An 8,587-nucleotide genomic window follows, 5' to 3' on the forward strand; every position below is an offset into this window, starting at 1 on the left:
GTACGGTGTTTTGTTCTTTTAAAAACAAGATGTTATGAAAGTGGAATGTCAGGAGTATTTTAAATGAAAAATTCTCTAGTTAAAAAATACCAATCAAACATTTAATAAAAATTGACACGTCATTTTTCACAAATAACATTTTGCTGAGAACTTGACACATGGACATCTTTGCACAACGCATGGACATACTAAAATCACACCACCCGTAACCTTTTGACACATAATTACACCGACAAAAAAAAGGTTTGATATCTTTTGTTTATCCCGCCAACGAATTGTGACCTTGGATAGACGTACCAGCGTAAAATAACCACTTTTAGTTCATTTTTAAATTTTGATTGCTTGATTGATCTATGTGTTTTACAGATGTTGCATCGGCTATCCTCAACATTTAATAATCACACACGGTATCCAAATCCTCAATTTATGTGTTTTTTAACTAATAGATCGGCTTCAAAGTTCTAACTCTTAAAAAAATATCGTTTGTGATATCATTTTCAATTAAACATTTGCGCCTTGTTCTTGAGTTTTTTAACCAAGGAAAGAAAAGGAAGGGAGAGGGAAGGATAAGAAAGGGAAGGGAAGGAAAGAATTTTTTTTTTAATTAGGTGTGTTCTTGAGTTGGAAGGAAATTAGAGGAAAGGAAAGGATAACTATGTTAAAAAATAGTTATCCTTAGTAATCATCCCATTTTTGGGAGGATAACTTAATATAACTCAGGTCGAGAGCCATCTTTTGGAGATGAATAGGAGATGAATCAAACCGAAAAACTCGTTAACTATTCTGGAGGTTAATGGTAATCAAATCGAACTTTACCATTTCAACCTTGAAACTTGATTTCATTGGTCTTTCTCGTCTTTATATCTCTCATTCACAAAGGGTTATGCGTTGGATCCAAGATCATTTACTATCAACTGGATTCAAGGAATCATTCCTAACTCTCCTACTCATTTCCTTTCCATCTTAAAAAAAACTCAATAACACTCATTTTTTAACTATCATTAGTTTTCCTTTCCATCCCCGATGTTGATCTCTTTGCGGCAAAGTTTCCAGTTGCCAACCGAATTTGACCTGGACCAATTTGGCAATAAAAAACTTAAAGCCCAGAAGAAAAGAAAAGAAAATTTCGAAAGTGGAATAACTTTCACACCAGCGCCATCTCAATATCTTTCTAGTTTCTGCATTCGTACATTCATTTCGATCACTCATTCAATTCACCACCGAACGAAATGTGTGGGATCTTCGCTTATCTCAATTACGACGTCAGCAGAGACAGACGCTATATTCTCAAAGTACTCTTTAACGACCTCCGTCGTTTGGAATACAGAGGTTACGATTCCGCCGGAATATCCATCGATTCTTCCTCCGCCGCCGTTCACCGGCCGTCTGATCCGCCGCTTGTGTTCCGGAAAGAAGGAAACATCGAATCGCTCGTCAAATCGGTCTATCAAGGTATTCTGTTCGTAATGTTGTGTGATTGTTTAACCTAATTTTGGTTGTATGAGTGTTGATTGATCAGAAATCGAGCTTGATTATAGTAGATACATTTGTGAATTTTAAGTCTGCATGTGTATTATTACAGTTTTTAATTTGTGTGAAAATTATTAGTTTAATTTGAAACATATCGTACATCAATACTGTTGAACATTGAGTAAGGAGACTTAGTATATTCTATTATTTCTCCTTTTGTCATTCTAGTAATGTGAAATGATGATTAAGGCTTAGGGTTCTTGTGGTTAAACTGAAGTTTAATATGTATATATTTGACATGAACTGTGTATAATGGACATGATTATAACTTGACCTATATTTGGTTTCAACTGTGTTTATTATGGAAGACTATTAGAAGTTTAGAACCATGGTTTACCTTTTCTTTCCGATTTATGTTTTATAGGATTATAGCTATATTTTCAATTTGTTAGGTAGCCGATGCTAGATCAGTTGACTCTTACAAACTGTAAATTTCAAATTCATATTATAGGTGTTACGATTATTTTCAAGGAATATTAAATATACTTACGATCTCTAGATAACTGTAAATTTCAAACTCATATTATAGAAGAATTACTCAGAGTACTTATGATGCGTCAATTTTGGGTGTATCAGATGTATCTGCTACAGATTTGAATCTGGAAGAATCTTTTTCTATTCATGCTGGAATCACACACACGCGGTGAGCCACCCATGGAGAACCGGCTCCAAGGAATAGTCATCCTCAGTCATCTGGTGCTGGAAATGATTTCCTGGTTGTTCACAATGGAGTTATCACCAATTACAAGGTATGCTGTTATGGTAATTTGATTGTTGTATTCTCTATTGCATGTTCTTTTCAAGTATTTATTTTAAATTTTAAGAACATATTTCCGATATTTGATGAATCAGAATGACGTGATTCTGTATTAACTCTTGCATCATGTAACATTTCTGCATTAATGTCTTTTCTTTGTTCCATATATATATGATATAGTTTTCATAAATAAAATAATGCAGGTGTTACAGGAATCTCTTCTTCGCCATGGATATACTTTTGAATCTGAGACTGATACAGAGGTGATCCCAAAGCTTGCCAAGTTTGTTTTTGATAAAGCAAATGAAGGAGGTACTTATATCAATCAATCAATATACCCAGTAAAATCCCACCGACAGCAAAGCTATAAGTAGGGTCTGGGGAGGGTGGGATGTAGGCACACCGTACCTCTATCCAAAGGAATAAAGAGGTGGCTTCCAGAGAGACCCTCGGCTCTAAGTACATGTGTATGAAGCAAAATAAAGGAAATCAAAGTTTAACAGTTATATAAAAACTACTACTAATTATAATAATATTAATAATAAGATCACAGTTTAACAGCTATATAAAAGCTAATAATAATTATAATAATAATAATAATATATGTAAGGGAAATACCATTATGGTATGTGACCTAAATAAGTTAATTCTAAGCCCTAAGGTATTCAATTCTCTCTAAAAATCCTTAACTTTAATTCTACTTCAAATGAAGGAGGTACTTAAAATCCCTAAAACATACAATGCACTAGTTGTAATATTTATCAGAATTTACTCATATTTTTTGGTTCAGGTGATCAAAGCGTCACGTTTTGTGAAGTGGTGCTTGAGGTTATGAGGCATCTTGAAGGAGCGTATGCGCTTATTTTTAAAAGCAAGCATTATCCGAATGAATTGATTGCTTGTAAACGTGGTAGCCCGCTGCTTCTTGGTGTAAAAGTAGGTTCTTCATCTTTTTGTTTAGAAGGCTAGCATACAACTTATTTTTTTTGTGTTCTTTGTTAATAATATAGCTGCATTTTCCATAAACTTTTGCACTTGCAAATTGTATTAAGTTTGGAATTTATCCTGCAGGAATATGCTCAAGAAAAGAGCAATGGAACATCCTATAATGATATGAAATTTATTTCAAAAAACGGTCACCCTAAAGAACTTTTTCTATCTAGTGACGCGCATGCCCTCGTTGAACACACAAAAAAGGTGTTGGTGATCGAGGAATGTGAAGTTGTTGACATTAAGGTACATATTCTATAATAAACTGCATTAACTAGCTATCATATGTTAATAATTATATGTTTTACGGTATCCGAAATTGGTTATTTTCAGTTAAATATTATTATAACCATTGAACCATTTAAAGAAATTCCTATTAAGCTTAATTGATTGAAAATAGGAACAAGCTTTCTACAGTAAGCATCCAAGTGGATTACGTCTCCCTTTGATAGGGATAGTTTGGGCTCAAGCCCTAATGGACCTGACTGGTAATGGGCCTAGCCCACTAGACCGGGCCCAAACTGGGGACCGTCTACACGCACCATTTGTTTAGTCCTGTTCTTTTATTAAACTAGCATGAAGTAGTTCTGATGTAATCATCAACTCAGAAATTTTAAAACATATAAATTACTATTTATTTATTTATTTTTATTTTGGGTTGTTTCAGGATGGAGGAGTGACTATCTTCAAATTTGATCACGGGAAAAAAGATGGAAAATCTCATTCAATACCTGCTTCTGTGCAACGGGCGTTATCAATTCTTGAAATGGAGGTTGAACAAATAAGGGTAAATATGAGCATTATATGCAGAAAGAAATTCATGAGCAACCAGAATCGTTAACAACAACAATGCGAGGCCGGCTTATACGTGGTGGGACCGGCAAAAGGAAGAGTGTGTTATTAGGTGGACTCAAAGATCATTTGAAAACTATCAGAAGAAGCAGACGGATTGTTTTTATTGGTTGTGGTACTAGCTACAATGCTGCTTTAGCTGCCAGACCTATATTGGAAGAACTTTGTGGTAAGTTGGCACTTTTTATTGTTTATGAATAATTAGTCTGTATGCTAAATTTTATAACAAAAAATAATATATTTTTATAAAATTTGTATAACTTCTTGAGTAAAGCGATTTAAGCCGTTTTTTGGTTTAAAATACACTTTGGGTGATTTGATGCTTCAGTGTTTGCTTTCTTAGGGCTGTAAACAAGCTGGCTTGGCTCGTTTGTTTTAATGAGCTGAAAAGTTGAGCTCGAGCTCAGCTCATAAAAAAACTTGAGGTGGCTGTTTATTATTTTACTCGTATCAATACATACACAAAAACAAAGTTTCTAAACTAGAGAATATATAACATTATATGCATTATTTAGTATTTTTCAATGTATTTATAAGTTGGCCGCTTGCCTTCTGTTTCGATGTAATCACTACTTTGTAAATATTAATAAAATTAATATATTTATATGTTATTATGTATATATATTAGAATTTGGGGTTTAAGTTAAACGAGTCAGTCGAGTCAACCAACGAGCCAGTTATTGAGCTTGGCTCAGCTCGTTTACAAATGACCTTTTTTCAAGCGAACTTCGAGCGAGTCACGAGTTTTATGAATAACCCTATTTTTGATAGAGGTGGTGGCATGGGTGGTAAGTGGATTGGGCCACGGGTTGGATCAAAACAGGCAAATTTATATATGGGTCAGGTTAGGTTGACCCGAAACACTTTTCTGTCCAAAATATTGAAGCATTTCAATAACAAATGTGTGTAATTACAGAAATTTTATTATATAGTTAATCCATCTTTTTAAATAAAATGACTTCAGAGGTTTTATGCATGAAACACACTTTGCATGACTTTGAACCTGTTTGAGCCCTTCTAAAGTCAACTTATTTGTCCCGTTAGAGATAGAACATAACCTATATCAATCCGTAATAGGTAAACGGGTCTAATTAGCCAACTGTTAACAATCTTTTATCAAGTACTAGTTAGTGTGTAGTTTATTAGTTTGTATTCAATCAGTTGATGTATTGACAGGTATACCTGTTATGATGGAGATTGCAAGTGATCTGTTAGATAGACAAGCACCTGTGTACAGAGACGATACAATAATATTTGTTAGTCAATCGGGTGAAACCGCTGATACTTTAAACGCTCTTGAATACACTCTCAAGAATGGTGCTTTATGTGTCGGTATTACAAACACTGTTGGTAGTTCTATTGACCGCAATACACACTGTGGTGTACATATTAATGCTGGTAGTGAGATTGGTGTGGCAAGTACCAAGGTCAGTTAGTTTTTTCACTTCTACATATTTTGTTGGTTATCTTATCATGATGTTGATATTATTCAGGCGTATACAAGTCAAATAGTGGTGATGGCTATGGTGGCTCTAGCAATCGGGGCCGATAGCATTCAACTGAACAACGAAGAGATGGAATAATAGAAAGTCTTCTAAGCTTGCCCGGTACGGTTTAAAGTGACTATGTTGTATTAAATATTCTGAACCAGATACGATTTCTGAGCGTTTAAATAAGATGAAATTGTTTAAAATGACATTTTTTTCTATATTATTATACCATTATGCAGACAAAACCAGGATATTGTTATACTAACTACTAAGTAATAGGGATGCTCAAAAATCGTTGAAACCAGCCGAACCAACCCAACTAGGGGTGTAAACAAGTCGATCTGAGCCTGAGCTCGGCTCTTTTTGACTTACTAGAGCTCGAGTTTGCCTTGTTTCCGGCTGTTTATCTAAGGCTCGAGCATGGCTCGTGAGCTGTTTTTGAAGCCTGAGCTTGGCTTGGGCTCGGCTCATTTATTATTTATTAATTAATTTTGTATATTTTAATCATACATGTATATTTGTTATTTATAATTTTATATATAACAAATTTATATTAATTAGTTATTTTTATCATAATTTCATATATAATGTTATATAAATATATTTTTAATATATTAAATAAAAATTATATAACAAGTAGGCTCACGAGCCAGCATAGCTCGATAAGTGAAGCTCGGGCTGAGGCTTGTTTTTTAAACAAGCTTATTTAAGGCTCGAGCTCGTTTAAGCTCGGCTCCATTCTAGCTTTTAACGAGGCGATCTCGAGTAGCTCATAAGTCGGATTGGCATGTTTACTCCCCAACTGAGCTAAGTTGGTCGGTTCGGCCGGGTTAGAAGAATACAATATGGTTTATGGTTTGTAAAACCGGGGTTCTTGGTTAAGCTTGCGGCTTGGAACCGACCAAGTAAACCAAAGCAAACGTTTTGGCTAGTTTGATTGGTCCGGCCCACCCAACCAACTGGTCAGTTCGGCTTAGTATTTTCAAAAATAGTAGTTACCTGTTCGGCTCAAAACCATGCACATTCCTACTAACCAATATTATTTTATTATATCATGTAGACAAAGTGAGGGAAGTATTGAAGCTTGACCAAGAAATGAAAGATCTAGCTAGGTCATTGATTTCCGAGCAGTCACTTCTTATGTTTGGAAGAGGATATAACTATGCCACAGCTCTCGAGGGTGCCTTGAAGGTCAAGGAAGTGGCACTTATGCACAGTGAAGGGATACTTGCGGGCGAAATGAAACACGGTCCTTTAGCTTTAGTTGATGAAAACCTCCCCATTGTTGTCATTGCCACTCGCGATCAGAGTTTCAGGTTTGTTTAAACGTCTCTCGGTCTATTTGTAATCTGTTTTGATTTTTTAATATCTTTTAGACCTGTAAATGAACCACATGTTCAGTGAATTGTGTGAACTGTTCGGCAGGAAGTTCATTTGTCAATAAACGAACGAACATGAAGTCTTTTTATTCATATATTAAACGAATGAACATGAACACATGTCTCATGATCTCAGTTATGTTCTTGAACGCTCGTTTATGTTCGTTCATTTGTTTACATTCATATATGCTTGTCAGTTTACGTGAGTTTAAGTTCGTTCGTTTATATATCCATTGAATTTTGGTCTGATAGATTAATGTTCGCGTTTAATTTTAATTTGTGTTTGTGCCCAGTTATGTTGGATCGTTTGTGTTTGTTTCTGTCTTTGAACCGTCGTTTATACTATTAACAAACAAACATAAAATGAACATGAACACATTCATTCCCTTAACGAACAAGAAAACCCTGTTTGTTTAATTATTCGTGTTTGGTAGCTTGTTCGGTTATAGTTAAATGAATGAACACGTCCCGTTCATGTTTATTCAATCGTTTCAAGCCTAATGTTTTCTTCTTATTTTTTATTAGCAAACAACAGTCGGTTATTCAACAACTTAAGGCCCGAAAAGGTCGATTGATAGTGATGTGTTCAGAAGGGGATGCAGAAGCTGTGTGTGGTGGATCGTGCCCGGTGATTGAGGTTCCTCAAGTTGTTGACTGCTTACAACCTGTTGTTAATATAGTTCCATTGCAGGTATTAATTTTGTTTTTATTTTCTCATATATACGTTTAATACATGCTAAAAAGTAAAAACAATTTTTTTCTTTTCATATGTAGTTATTGGCTTATCATTTGACGGTTTTGCAGGGATACAATGTTGACCAGCCAAGGAATCTTGCCAAGAGTGTGACAACCGAATGAGAAGTGTTATGCTAATTGCAATCTCGTGTGTCATCAAAAACCGAAATTTTGTTGCTTCGTGTATAGAATGAATGAATGTAAGTGACTTTGGCAATGCATTTGATTGTGTCAAGGATTAGGTTGTAACGATGGTTTGACATAGATGAAGATGTAGTGGGTACTAGGCAAGACTCTCCGAGATTATGTGTTTTAGTTTTATACAGTTTATTTGGAAATGGGCTGATACAAGTTTAAACTAATAAAATTATTGATTTTTGTTAACAGTTTTAAGTGATGAATTATATGCTTTATTAAAAAAAGTTCAATTATTGTTGTAGTTACTTAATTTTGATATTTACATTTGATTTTTTTTATGAATTAGAAATATTGGACAGACCAGTTTTTACTAACTTAACCCAACCCAATTAGAAGTTATCCTAATTTTGACTATTTTGACCCGCGAGATGAAATATGCATATGTTTTCATATCCGAACCACCAAGATATGCTACTTGCTTCCTACCGAATCTTTTTATATACTAATAAGAGGATCACAAACACGGTTGGTGAGGCGCGAAAGAAATGTAAAAGAATTTAATGGTGAGGCACATATGTTGAAAACAAGTTAAAAATGGTATATGGAGGTTGCGTGTCCTAGTTTTAGTATATCTTCACACTTCATAAGATTAGAAGATGGTGGTGACTTTCTTTTTAGGGAAAGAAGTTAAAAGAATTTAATTGAAATTTTATGGA

General features: G+C 34.6%; 1 pseudogene across 1 annotated transcript; it reads left to right on the plus strand.

The window, feature by feature from the left end:
• Window positions 1-1,155: 1,155 nt before the first annotated feature.
• Window positions 1,156-8,143, plus strand: LOC143553007 (glutamine--fructose-6-phosphate aminotransferase [isomerizing] 1-like; annotated as a pseudogene). The gene is made up of 11 exons (XR_013138753.1): window positions 1,156-1,452; window positions 2,107-2,279; window positions 2,491-2,599; window positions 3,078-3,223; window positions 3,359-3,523; window positions 3,945-4,298; window positions 5,306-5,556; window positions 5,623-5,736; window positions 6,680-6,935; window positions 7,524-7,689; window positions 7,773-8,143. The product of XR_013138753.1 is annotated as a glutamine--fructose-6-phosphate aminotransferase [isomerizing] 1-like (transcript).
• The last annotated feature ends 444 nt before the right edge of the window (window positions 8,144-8,587 follow it).

This window comes from Bidens hawaiensis, unplaced genomic scaffold (assembly GCF_021521415.1).
Source record: "Bidens hawaiensis isolate Kalapana, Puna unplaced genomic scaffold, B.hawaiensis_p1.1 tig00017066_1, whole genome shotgun sequence".
NCBI lineage: Eukaryota > Viridiplantae > Streptophyta > Magnoliopsida > Asterales > Asteraceae > Bidens > Bidens hawaiensis.